We start from the raw sequence: 14,397 nt of genomic DNA, 5'->3' as shown, positions 1-14,397 counted from the left end.
GGGAGGATTGGCTGTGGGAGAGAGAAAGAAAAACTTCCCCATGAACAGCAGAGAACTGCCCCAGCTGTGAAAGATGGGAACAGAGTACCCCTATTTCCAGCCTAAGGTAGGGGTGAACATGGATCTCTTATCAAACTTCTCTCTGGCTCACAGAAGTCGCAGTAAAACCTCTTGCACACCTGAGCACCAGCGAAGAGGCAGAGCACTCCTGAAGGGCAGGAGGTCCCTGATGCCAGGGAATGAGAAGTGCTGGAAGGGGGTTGGGAGCTGCACAGCCTGGCTGCCAGCCCTGGTGGGGATTCCTGGAACACCATGTTCCTGTCCATCCCAGCTTGGCGTATCCCGAGGTGCTGCAACCCAGCTGGATGAGGCAGTGGGACACCTGGAGCCGGACAGGACACTTGAGGAGCTCAGGTGACCCCATTAGTGACCCTGGGCCTTGCTGGTGGACTCAGGCAGGGTTGGGAGAAGAGATTTCATGCACTGGGTGTGTGTCCTACAGAGCACCTTTCTGGGAGGGGAAAGGAGCAGCTTGTTCCCCTTGCAATTTTTTGGTGGTGCTCAGAGCTGCGGGGTGAGGTCAGATGAGTTCATGTTGGGCTTGTTTAATCTGAGCTCATTCCCTGCCCTGGGATAGACCAGCAGCTCTCCCAGGGCAGGGGGTCTCCAGCAGAGGATCTGGCTGAATTTTTCAGTTGATTCCCATGTATGAACTTCCTGGGATTGAGAAGGATATGCCCCAGCACTGAGAACAAACTCAGTGCAGTAGGAGAGATTTTAATCCACAATTAAATCCGTTGAGGCCAAACATCCTCATAAACCACTCGGATGCAGGACTCAAAGGGATAATGAGGAAGTTTGGGAATTAAATTGGGAGGAGCTGTCAGCTCCCTCGAGGGCAGAGAGGCCCTGCAGGGAGATGTGGATAAATCAGAGAGCTGGGAATCACTAAAGGTGTGGAGTTGAACATGGGCAAATCCTGGATTCTGTGCCTGTGGTGAGGCACCGCTGGATGTAGGGACAGAGTGGGAATGAGAGGCTGGAAAACAGCTGTGGGAAGGAATCTGATCCATGACAAGCTGGGTCTGTGTCAGCAGGGACAGGGAGCCAGAAGGGACATCCCTGTCCTGGGGACATCAGGGGAAGGGAGGGATTGTCCTGCTCTGCTCAGGAAGGATTGTCCCGCTCTGCTCAGGGGCAGCCTCACCTCCAGTGCTGGGGCGGTTCGGGTGCCACAACATCAGAGACCCAAAGCTGTTCCAGAGTGCCCCAAGGAGGGGCTGGGCTGGGAAGGCTCTGGAGGAGCCACCCGAGGAGGGCTGAGGGCACTGGGCTGGTTCAGCTGCAGCAGAGGAGCCCAGGGCAGAGCTCAGGGAAGGAGGCAGCGGCTGCACGGGAGCTTTGGGATGGACACAGGGAAAGGTTCTCCCCAGAGGGTGCTGGCACTGCCCAGGCTCCCCAGGGAATGGGCACGGCCCGAGGCTGCCAGAGCTCCAGGAGCCTTTGGACAGCCAGGGATGCACAGGGGGATTGCTGGGGGGTCTGGGCAGGGCCAGGAGCTGGATTGGATGATCCCAGCGAGTCTCTTCAGCTCAGGATATTCCATGATTCCATGATTTATATCCAGATTTGAACCAGTGGGAGGAAGTCCCTGTTCCATGAGCCAGGTCCTGAGCAGGTTTGTAGGTGGGATATGAAGGCTCCATTTCAGGAATAACGGGACAACACTGGAGCTGTGGCAACAAAAGATGTCACAGACATGACGAGATTTGGGAACGTTTCAGCAAATCCAGGGGGGTTCAGATGGGGGCTTAGGGAGCCAGATAAGCAGGACATGAGTCCAATTTTTAATTCATGTGACAGTCCTATATTTTGAGGGCTATTAGGATGGAACAGTGTAGGGAGAGCATTACTGGCTATTGTATCAAATCCTGGCATCCACACTTTTATCATGGATTAAAAAAAAAAATTAGAGGGAGCTCAGAGAAGAGCTGGAAGACTGAGAAAAGGTCTGGCAAACCTGCTGGGTGATGATAGGCTTAATGACTTCAATCTATTTAGCTCATCAGAGAGCAACTTGAGAGGTGACTTGATCATGGGCTCTAAGTACTTCCAGGGAGGAGATTTTTGATAGCAGAGGGTCCTTTAATCCAGCAGACAAAGCCAGGACTCGGTGGCTGACAGGTGGAGCTGAAGGAAGAATAATTCCAATGGCAGTTAAGCCACCAGTGTTTCACGGGAAAGGTAATTAACTCCTGGAAGTGCTTACCTGGGGATGTGCTGAATCCATCTCTACATGAGAGCAGGAAGATTTGCTTCCATCTGAACACAAGTTATGGGCTCAATGCCCTTCATCCATGTGGGAATGGAGGGAAATCCCTTTCTCTGTGTCTGCACACAGGTCAGGGGAGGCAGGATGGGGACTGCCCTCCCTGGGGACATTCTGGGTGTTTCATTTTGGTGTCAGGTGTCCCTCACACAGAGTTTTTCCTGTCTGGAGACTTGATTTGGCAGAACTGTGTGGCTCTGAGTGGTTTATACCCCACATTTTTGCTGCAATGCCCTTCATTTTGTGTCCCAGCTCACCTTGGGTTTGGAAAATGTTGCATTTGGCATCAGATCTGTTTGACCTCTCCTCTGACTCATCCTGCTGCCCAAGGTGCATTTCAAGCTCCAACTAGCCCAGATGTTCATCATTAGAGGAAAACTCTGGAGGAAAACCAATCCCAGGGCATCTCCAATCACTTTGGGAAAAACATCCCAAAGAGCCTTTGGTCCTGGCAGGGATCAGGGCTGGCTAGTCCTGCTCAGCCTCACCTGGACACCATGCCACACCTTGTCCAGGGCTTGGGGATCGATTTTAAAACCAGCTCTGAGCCTTTCTTCCCCTCTGAGCTCTGTAGTGGCTGTGCCCCCTCTGGATCTACCTTGGATCTTTGCTGGAGCTCAGTCCTGGCTGGCTCCATCTCCTGCACCTGTGGATGGATCCCTTGATCCCGTGGATGGATCCCTGAGTACACCCAGGAATGCTGAGCCCAGATCACATGGGATCCTGTGGGTGAGGACACCTGGCTCCCCTTCCTGCAGGGAGCAGCTGATCCCTGGCAGTAGGAATGTTCTGGGCTGTAAGATGTAGCTGGGTTTGTGCATTCTATCTCCACCTGTCAGAGCTGGGGCAGTTCTCTGCTGTTCATGGGGCAGTTTTTCTTTATCTCTCCCACAGCCAATCCTCCCCCAGCAGATCTCTGCTGTCCGTGGCCACTGAGTGTCCCTGCATGGCTGATCAAATTCCAGCATCCCATGGGGAGATGCTCCGCCCAGGGCAGGAGCCAAGCATTCCTACCCAGATATAATCTTGACTTTCTGGAACACCAGCACGGCTTCTCCCCTGGATTTCCCAGAGGAACAGATGCCTCTTCCACTGGATCTTCAGAGGAAGACTCCACCCTTCTCCAGGATCCCTGCTCCAACAGAACCACACCTGACACTCCAGGAGGACTGCAGCCTCCAATTGGACTGTGCCAGCACCCTGACCAACAGGGTGTCAGCTCCTGTTCTGACTCTGGCAGGGGTGTTTTTGTTTACTGCATTGTTTATTTATCTTTTTTTCCCCCTAATACAGAACTGTTATTCCTGCTCCCATAGCTTTGCCTGAGAGCCTTTTAATTTCAAAATTATAATAATTCGTACGGAGGGGGTTTACATTTTCCATTTCAGGGGAGGCTCCTGCCTTCCTTAGCAGACACCTGTCTTTTCAAACCCAGACAAGGAACCTCCCTGATAAGCAGGAATATTAATTTCCTGAAGAGATCCTTCCAGGTGTAGCTGCCCTGCTGTGCTGTTCCTGGAAATTAATCCTTTGGGAATGCCACTGATCAACACACAAGATGTTGGGCAGTGAGGGCAGCGCTTCCTATGGGCAAATCCCACTTTCCTGGCTGGTTATCCCTGAGAAACACATCCAAGAGGAAAACTCTTGCCCAGCTGGAGCCTTGTGGAAGCCTCGCAGGGCTGAGAACGCCCATGCTGATGACAGCAGTGTCATCAGTGGTGGGGGAACACCAGCAGGAACGGGCAGAGCCTTTGGCACAGCCAGAGGAGATCCAGCAGGATTCCCACACCGTTGCTCCCTGGGGCTCTTCCGTGTCACAGACTGGGATCAGGGGTGACACCTGAGTTGTGTTGGTGCCCTCAGAGCTGATGCCAGAGGGCTCAGAGCTGTGTTCTTTCATCCTTTGGCCATATTCCTTATCTTAGTGTCATATCCCTTATCTTTTTGTCATATTCCTTATCTTTCGGCCAAATCCCTCCTCCTTTGGCCATACTCCTTACCCTTTCACCGTGTTCTTCATCCTTTGGCCTTATTCCTTATCTTTTTGTTATAGTCCTAATCTTTTGGTCATATTCCTTATTTTTTCACTATATTTTTCATCCTTTGGTCATATTCCTTATTTTTTCACCATATTTTTCATCCTTCGGTCATATTCCTCATCTTTTTTGGATATTCCTTATCTCTTCCCATATTCCTCATCCTTTGGCCATACAGGACACCACGAGGAGCTGCTCACTTTCTGGGAGCTCACCAGCTCTTCAGTGTCCCTCCTGCCACATTCTCAAGGTCCTGCTCAAACCCCTACCCTGGGAGGGCAGGAGCAGCACCCAGCAATTCCTCATCCCCAAAATCCAAAGGGGGCAAGGCAAAACGGGGAGTAAAAATGGGAGAATGGGAGCAAATATTGTGCCCTGCTTTTGTTTTTTATGTTTTTCTGAGCTTCCTGGAACCCCCAAATTCCGAAAGCCACTGGCAGCCAGGCCAGCAGGGAGAAAACCTCACCTGGGCCCCTCCCTGGGTGAAGCTGGAGATTGCTGGTGTGTGGCAGCTCCTCAGGCACTCATCCCTTCTTGTGTTTTCCTGCAAAAAACAGAAATATTTTAAGTGAGACAAGGAAAAAGCTGTTGTGAGACAAATCCCTGTTTTGCTGGATGAAGCAGAGGCTCCCCAGCTGAATTGTTCGCCCACCCAGCAGCCCCATGGAGCAAATCCTGGTAGGAAGGGGTTTGCAGACAGCTCTGCCTCCAGTGAGCTGCTCCCCAAGGCAAAAACAACAACAAAATTCCTCCAGGGCAGGGGGTTGAGGCAGAGAATTTATTTCTGTGGTGTTCTCTGCAGGGATCCCACTCCTGCCCAGAATAATCCGAAGCTGCAGCTGAGTTTTGGTGCAACAGAGGAGAACCTGGCTGTGCTGGGATCAAGGCTGGGAATACACGAGGCTGTGCTGGGAGAGGCAATCAAGGAAGATGGAAAAATCCTGTCTTTGCTGCTGCTTCCAGGGAAACACAACAGCCTTGGATGTTTGTGCTGGGGGGGGGGGGGATGGATTGGTGCAGGAGGCTGCATTTAAGCCATGGACTCATGGATTGATTTGGGGTGGAAGGGAGCTTAAAGCTGATTTTGTTCCACCCCCTGCCATGGCAGGGACACCTCCCACCATCCCAGGCTGCTCCAGCCCCAGTGTCCAGCCTGGCCTGGGGCACTGCCAGGGATCCAGGGGCAGCCACAGCTGCTCTGGGCACCCTGTGCCAGGGCCTGCTCACCCTGCCAGGGAACAATTCCTAATTCCCAATCTCCCATCCAGCCCTGCCCTCTGGCACTGGGAAGCCATTCCCTGTGTCCTGTCCCACCATTCCCTGGAAAATGTAGAGACTTGTTTCCTGTCAGCTCCTTCAGGTCACATCACCCCAAAGTTTCTCTCCAGGTGAACATTCCCAGCTGTGCCAGCCTTTCCTGCCAGCAGAGCTGCTCCATCCCTCTGCTCATCCTGGAGCCTCCTCTGGCCTGGCTCCAGCAGCTGCAGCTCCTCCCTGTGCTGGGGCAGCTCTGCAGGTGGGCTCCCACCTGAGCACAGGGGCACAGGGGTGGGATCCCCCCTGCCCTGCTGCCCATGCTGGGGCTCAGCCCAGGGCTGCGGGTCCTGGGGTCCCAGGGGACATCAAACCATTCAGTCACACAGGCACTAGGCAGGATTTGAGTGTTGGGAGCCAGAGAAAATGTAAAAAAAGGGGGGAAAAAGCAGCCCAGGCTCATTGTGACACTGTAAATGAAAAGCCAGACTAAGTCTGGAAATTCATTCATCCACATCACTCATGTTAAGCCTTAGAATGTTCCTGGTAGCCACTGGAAATCATTAAAGAAGTGACAGCTCTGTTCTCTGGAGGAGCAGGACTCAGGGTGGGGGGTACAGGAGATGCTTTAGCAAGAAAAATTTGACGAAGCAGCCTCTAAGTCAGTGATTTCTCTGACTTCATCTGCACATTAAAAATGCAAGTGAATGCCTTTTGGTGTTAGCTCTGCTCCTGGATATGAGATGGAGTCAATTCACAGCTCTTCAGTGGATAATACTTTTTGTTTTTCACAGAGGCTGTTGAAACAGAATGGAAAATTAAAGCAATTTTTCCTGACAGCAATGCATAAACGTTGACCATGAAATGGCAAAGCAAAAAAACAAAACCAAAAGCAAGAACAGCTCGAGGAGTGTCTGAATTAGGCAGCAGCGAGTTCATTACAGCTCTCATTTGAATAGAGGCAGGAGATGATGCCCTCGCTGTAATGGAAATGCTCTTCAAGTCCGAGCCATCCATGGCCATTAGAGCCTGAAGAGGATTGTTTGGGAAGGAGATGGATGCACTCCGGTTCCTGCCGGGCCACAGCGCTGCTCTCCTGCTCCCTCTGACACATTCCCCTCAGTGCCTGGGGCTGCATGCAGGTGGGTCCTGCTGGCCCCTAAATCTCTGCAATGTTCTGCTCTGGAGCATCTCAGACCTTTCCCTGCTGGTCCAACAGGGCACTGGGGTGGTCTGATCCAAAGTCCTGCTTGTCAGAGCTTCTGGGAGGGTCTTGGAGCATTTAAAAAGCTCGTGAGAAACTAAAATTCTGGCTAAAGGAAATGTTTGGGATATAGCAGCACTTTCCTTGTTCCACAGGAGCTCCTGAGGTGCTGCTGCTGACCCCCAGGTTTGGACCTGGGAGCTCTCTGGAAGCTGGAATGGGAACACTGGATGCATTCCAAGCCTCTGCCAGGACTGGCAGGGGCTGCCCAGGGAGGTTTGGAATGCCCATCCCTGGAGGTGTCCAAGGAGGTGACACTCAGAGCTCTGGGCTGGTGACAAGGTGGGCATCGGGCACAGCTGAGACTCGATGATCCTGGAGGGCTTTTCCAACCTCAGTGACTCTGGGATTCTGAGCTCTGCCTTCCCCTTGGTTGGCACTGAGGGTTTCCCACCTTCATCCTTCCCCAGCTCTCCAGCTTCACAGAGCTGGCAGAGGAAACCTGTGCCCCGTGGAGAGGTCTGTGCTGTCCTGGTGCCACTGTCCCTGCAGGACACCCTCCCCCAGCCCTGCCCCTGCTCCCTGCTGCCCGGGGTGCATTTATCCCCAGAGCAAGGGGACACGAGTCTCCCAAATTTTCTCATCGTTTTCCTTCACCTGTGAGCAGCAATTAATGATTCGATCGTCTCAGAGGGCTTTTACAACCAAAACCATTTCAAGATTTGCACCCCTTGGCAGCAGCTCAGCCTCGCTGGTGGCCGTGTCCTCACCTCGGTGACAGCCAGGTCCCAGGTGTCCCCTGAAGGAGCATCCCTGCGGTCCCCGCGCCCTTCTCCGGGATGGGCAGGAGGCAGCTCAGGGACAGTCTGGGGAAGCGGGGGCGCCGTGGCCGCGCTGCAGCCAAGGTGAAGTGTGCCGTGTGTCCCCGTGCCACTAGATGTCCTTGTGGGAAAGGCCTTGGGCTGCCCGCGGGCACGAGCGGCAGCGCCGGGAATAGAGGGATGGAGGGAGTGAGGGAATGAGGGAATGGAGGGAATGAGGGTATGGAGGGGATGAGGGAATGGGAGAATGAGGGAATGGAGGGGATGGAGGGAATTCCAGGAGTTGAGAGAATGGCTGGAATGAAGGGAATAGAGGGAGTTGAAGGAATTGAGGGAATGGAGAAAGTTGAGGGAATGGAGGGAATAGAGCCCGGGACACCTCTGCCCCCAGCCCCGCTTTGGCTCTCCTACAGCCAGACTAGCCACGGGCAGCATCCCTGGATGCGGGGAAAGCTCCGAGGAGCCCCAGGGAGGACAGCCCGGAATGTCACAGCCCCGGATGCTCCTGAGCCAGCCCATGTCCCTACAAACCCTGACCTTTAGGAAAAGCTGTGCAGCTCTGAGAGGAGCTGAGTGTGAGGCGAGGCAGTGCCAGCCTGGGCAGGGATGGCCTGCCGTGGCTCAGATCCCATTGCAGAGCTCCTGGAGAGCCCCAAAATGTGGGAATCAGCAGGCAGCCCCTGAACCCACTGTCCGTGGGCTTTGGAGCATTGGATTTGCAGCACATTTTGTTAGGATTTCGCTGTGACCATGGTCCTGCCGTGCCATCTCCCTGTCCCTGTGCCCCGCCGGACCAGGACTGTCCCCTGCTCCTCTCCCGCCGCATCCTTGGCAGTGGCAGCGCTGGAGAAAGACTGAGCAGCAGAAGGTGAAACTCTGCAGAGAGGAGATTACAGCTCCTGTGTTTGTCCTTTTCTTTTTCTTTTCTTTTTTTTTTTCTTTTTTTTTTTTTTTCTTTTTCTTTTTTTTTTTTTTTCCCTTCAAAGGAATGACTTTGTATTTTTGGAAAGAATAGCTGCTCCAAAAATTCGGGTACAAACTCTTCCAGACTCCAGCCTGGCTTATCACGCGCTGTGCTGGTGCCCTGGTGGGAATGCAGAATTTTAACTCTTGGATGCCTTTCCCAGCTTTAATAAATGACCCCCTTCCCTCAAGGGCTCAAATTAATCCTTGGAGACGAGGGCAAATCTCAGTGGGAATCTCGGGAAAGCAAGCTCAGCTTGGTGCAAAGATGCTGGAGACTGAAGCTGATGGTGCTGGATGGTGGGAGCCGTGTTCCAGCTGTGTTCCAGCTGTGTTCCAGCTGTTTTCCAGCCGTGTTCCAGCCGTGCCCGAGGTGTGCCTGCCACTCAGGCTGCAGCCTGGCAACCAGCAGCAGCATCTCTGCGGGAGAAAGTTGCCCAAAATAAGAAGAATGGCAATAAATAATTCCTGCGGCTTGATTTATGGGTGAACCTTTTCGTCTGTGGAGGGATCTCCCCAGGCTTTGGATGTCCCTGGATAGTCGGGAGTCCTGGGGGGGGGTGGGGAAATGCAGAATTCCAGGTGCTGGAGTGGTAATTGCTGGGAAGAGGGGAGTTAGCAGCGCGCTGATTACAGAGAAACCCGAACTGGGAGAAGATGCAAACTCCAGTGTGAAGGGGAACGCAGGAATGCGAGACCGGAGCTGTGACAATGGAATGGATGCAATTCCCGCAGCCACATTCCCTGGGAGTGAAGCACCTGGAGAGCGTTAGCCTGGGGCAGACAGCACTCAGCCTCCCCGGAGCTGGGAACTGGGAATTGCTGCTGTTGTGTGCTGCGGGCCCAGAGGAGCTGCGGGAAGAGAACTCCGTGCTTCCCTGAAGTCCGGGAGGATGTGCTTCACTGGGTGTCTGCAGGGCTGGGCCCAGAAACCTCAGGAAGTGCCAGAAACCTTCCAGAAAGCTGCAAACAGGGCTGGCAGAGGGAGAAGGACAGGACTCAGAATCACAGGGTCCTTAGGGATGGAAAAGACCTCCAAATTCACTGTCCAACCATCCCCCCAGCCCTGCCAATGTCCCCAAGTGCCACATTCACACTTCCAGGGATGGGCACTCCACCACTTCCCTAGACAGCCCTTCCTGATGTTTGACCCCTATTTCAGCAGAGAAATTTTCCCTGATATCCATTCTGAGCCTCACCTGGTGCAGTTTGAGGCCATTTTCTCTTGTCCTTATCATCCATGCAGGGACCTCCCAGTGTTGGGCATGATGGAAGAATGGGAACAGAGTGGGGAAAAGGAATAGGACAGCAGGGATGATAGAGCTGAGGTCTGGAGAGGAAACACCTGACAGCAGACCCTGTGTTTGGCTGGTTTTGGGGAACCCCTGCAGCCACAGCACACTGGGCTCACCTGGAGAGGCGGGATGGGATTTGGGAACAGCCCTTGGAGCTGCTCCGGCATGGCTCTGGGAAGGGACAGGGAGCCCAGCATGGAGTGGGGGTCCCTGGCTTGGAAAAGGGGTCCTAGGCACAGAGCAAGGGTTCCTGGCATGGAGCAGGAAACCCTGGCATGGGGCAGGGGTCTCTGGCATGGAATGGGGGTCTATGGCATGGAGCAGGGGTCTCTGGCATGGACTGGGGGTCCCTGGCACACAGATCTGGTGCTTGCTGAGTCTCAGCCCACCCTGGTGACTGTGGGATCCTGCTGAAGGACGTGCCAGGACTTCAGGGGCGCAGCAGAGGCAGGGGACACCTGTGTGATGGCACAGGGGACAGCCTGGTGTTGTTAACCCATGCTGTGCCACACCATCACCTCCACCCCATCACCCTGGCATGGGCTGTGCCAGCTGGGGGAGGGCTCATTGCCTCTACTGCCTGCCCGTTCCCGAGCTCTTTCCTTGGCTCAGGTGTTTTTTCTTCAAGGTCAGACCCACCCTGTGAGAACCCAGCACCGCCTTGGCTTCCTGCTGAGCTTTGAAAGTGTCGCTGGGTTGGCCTCCCCAAACTTTTCCTCCCAGGACTGTCCCCATGAGAACACCCAGAGGATGCTGAGGGACCAGATTTCCCTCTGGTGAGGGAGCTGCTGATGCCAGGGATGCCCAGCAGCTCCGACCTCACTGATGTGGCACCAGCCCAGCCATCCCCATATCCCATTGCTCTGGGAACGGGGGGATCCTGACCCAGGGGTGCCAGGACAGTGAGGATGTGTGGGGCAGGGCAGGGAGGATGTGTGGGGCACTGAGGATGTGTGGGGCAGGGCAGGGAGGGTGTGTGGGGCAGGGCGGGGAGGGTGTGTGGGGCAGTCAGGGTGTGTGGGGCAGTCAGGGTGTGTGGGGCAGGGCGGGGAGGGTGTGTGGGGCAGGGAGGGTGTGTGGGGCAGGGCAGGCAGGGTGTGTGGGGCAGGGCAGGCAGGGTGTGTGGGGCAGTCAGGGTGTGTGGGGCAGGGAAGGGAGGGTGTGTGGGGCAGTGAGGATGTGTGGGGCAGTCAGGGTGTGTGGGGTGGAGCAGGCAGGGTGTGTGGGGCAGTGAGGAGCAGAGGATTTGGTGGCTCAGGCACAGAGAGCTGCTGCTGCCAGCTCATTAGAGCAGAGCAGAGCCCGTGTTCCTGGAGCCCTCAGCTCCCTCTCCTGCCCCTGTAATTGGGAGATTTGTTTGCCAGGAGCCCTCCAGGGATGGGGCTGCAGGGATAGCAGGGGTTTACCAGCAGTGATGTGCTTGCTGTGCCCACCCCCTCCTCTGAGGCTGCATTTCCCAGATCCTTGGGTGGCTTCAGCAAGCAGCAATCCAAGCTCAAGCCTTGCTGCAGAAATAATGGGATCCCAGGAGGCTTCCCGTGACAGAAACCTGGAGCAGAGCAGGACGAGGGGTGGAAAAGTTCCCATTTTGACACATCCCCAGCCTGTCCTGGGCACGGCGGGAGGCAGGAGCTGTGCTGCAGGCTCGGAATGCAGCACAGGGAGCTGCAGCAGCCCTGCAATCCCACAGGGACCGGGCTGGACAGATGTGTAAGATTTCCAGCCCTTGTAAGCAAAGTATTTAGAGAGGGATTAACAGCAATAAGGACACGGGGAGGAATCAGCAGCAGACAGGGAGCAGGCAGATGGGTGACCCCACGGGGACACTGCCCTGCACGTGGCCTGCTTAGTGCCAGCAGTGCTGGGGACACCAGGGGTGTCCAGGGCATCCGGGACACCAGGGGTGTCCAGGGCAAGATGGACACCAGACATGTCCAGGGCAAGATGGACACCAGGAATGCTCAGGGCCTCAGGGACACCAGGAGTGTCCAGGGCAGGAGGGACACCAGGAATGCTCAGGGCCTCAGGGACACCAGGAGTGTCCAGGGCCTCAGGGACACCAGGAGTGTCCAGTGTCTCAGGGACACCAGGAATGTCCAGGGCAGGAGGGACACCAGGAATGTTCAGGGCCTCAGGGACACCAGGAATGTCCAGGCCCTCAGGGACACCAGGAGTGTCCAGTGTCTCAGGGACACCAGGAATGTCCAGGGCCTCAGGGACACCAGGAATGTCCAGGGCCTCAGGGGCACCTGGAGTCTCCAGCGAGGAGGGAGCTGTTGGCTCCAAACCTCTGCTTGGGGGGCACGGGAGCTGAGGGTGGGCCCCTCTCTGCTGTGCAGGATTTGCAGCCACCTCTGGACCCTGGTGAGCTCCAGCTGGACGAGGAGGTTCCCTGGACCTGCAAACCAAATCCAGTGGGGTTTTCTCCTCCTCTCACTTGTGCCAGGTCTCTGCTGGGCATTTAACTGAGGACAGGCCTTGCCTGGAGACCCCCTGTGGCACAGATTAGTGCCTCAGCCAGGACCCCTCTTTCCTCAGGCAGCTCCCATGTCAGCAAAAAGGAGATTTCATCTCCTTTTCCCACTTTTGTGACCCTGCTGGGAATTCAGCGACACCCTGAGCCCTGCTGTGCCGTGCTGGAGGAGGATCCGTTCTCCTCAGAGCTCATGGCAGCAGCTCCAGCACCCACATGAAGCTTTCCAGGGATTTTGTTTGCAGCCACAGGAGCTGCAAACCAGTGCTTGCGTTATCAGCTCTGGGCACTGCTGGAGAGCCCCACGCTTTGGGGAACAGCCACATCCCAAACCAATTCTGGCTCTGCTGCTGGAAGCACAGAGCAATTCACAAGGTAACCCACTTGCAGAGCCGAGGATGAAGTGTTACATCCTGAGTATGAGCAGGGAAATTACCAGCGGCACCTCTGTCAATGCCACTGAATCCCTCCAAAATGAATTCTTGGGGAGGAATGAGCCTGTTGGAGGAGGAGATTTGCTGAACACCCTGGCTTTGCTTTTCTTCGCTGTGAGCAGGGCCAACGCAGCCTGACCTTGCTCCAAGGTCAGAACAACCCACAGGGGCTCTCCAGCAGGTTCTTCCTGGTGTGTTTGCCCTCTCTGCTCACACAACTGGGGCTGAGCCGTTCCTGGCCAGCCAGAGGAGGGGACAGCAGGGTCAGTGTGCTTCCTGCAGGGCACGAGTTAATCCGTCCCACCAGACCTGTGCTGGGATGGGTCAAAGCTTCCCGGCAGGAACAGGCTGCTCCCCAGAAAGGAGCTGGGATCAGGGCCAGGGCAGGGGCCTGAGTGAGGAGGAGCTGTTTGCAGAGCCTGGAGGAGGGTGGGGTAAGGCAGTGATTCTTCACACCACAGCACAAGAACTTGGGTCTTGGAATCTCAGAATGGTTTGGGTTGGGAAGGACTTTGAAGGCCACCTATTGCCCCTCCCATCCCATCCCATCCCATCCCATCCCATCCCATCCCATCCCATCCCATCCCATCCCATCCCATCCCATCCCATTCCATCCCATCCCATCCCATCCCACCCCTGCCACATCAGGGACACCTCCCACTGTCCCAGGCTGCTCCAAGCCCTGTCCAGCCTGGCCTTGGGCACTGCCAGGGATCCAGGGGCAGCCACAGCTGCTCTGGGCACCCTGTGCCAGGGCCTGCCCACCCTGCCAGGGAACAAATCCCTCCCAACATCCCACATGTGGCAGTGCCAGAGGAATGAAACCTCTGCCCTGTGCTTGCAGGGTAACACCACAGTGGGTTAAGGGAGATTCCTCCATGTTATTACAACACTAATTAATCACTGGGCCTGATGGGTTTCCTATGGGATCTTTGCTCTTGAGCACTGCCAGGGACAGGGAGCCATCATCCATGGGGCCACCTCTGCAGGAAATGTTGTTTCCATCCTGGACAGTGCTTGGTCATCACCCAGAGCCCCCCAGGATGGGAGCAGGAGGGGCTCTGCCCCTTGCATCCCACCCTTCCCGTGTGCTTTGGCTCTTGGGAAGGCTCAGAGCAGCTCCAGGTGCCTTCAGGGGGGTTTCCATGTGACAGCTGAAAAGGGGCTGGGTGACAGCGCTGGAAATCCACAGTGGCCACCACCACCCACAAATCTGTGCTGCTTTGGAGGATTCCCCATAATTTTGTGCTCCAGGGCTTCCCCTTTCCAGCAGCCGCTTCCCTGTGGAGTTTCCAGTGCCAAGCGACCTGGAGAGGGGCAGGAGCATGGAAAGGAAAACCTTTCAGCCGGCTCTTTATTCCCAGAACTTTTCACCCCGTGCAGCTGTGGAACAGAAAGGAGATTTTTCTCAGGTGAATAAAAATATCTCGAGGCTTTAATGAGAACATTAAACTCAGTTTCATCTGCTCCGACTGGGGCCACGAGGTCCCAGAGTAGAACAAACGTCTTTGGTCCAATTAGTGGTGAAAAAAGCCTTTTCCCTGACAGGTTGTTCTTGGAATTCCCTTCATTGTGTCACATCAAG

Source organism: Passer domesticus, chromosome 13 (assembly GCF_036417665.1).
Source record: "Passer domesticus isolate bPasDom1 chromosome 13, bPasDom1.hap1, whole genome shotgun sequence".
NCBI lineage: Eukaryota > Metazoa > Chordata > Aves > Passeriformes > Passeridae > Passer > Passer domesticus.
Note: the sequence above shows the minus strand (reverse complement) of the source record.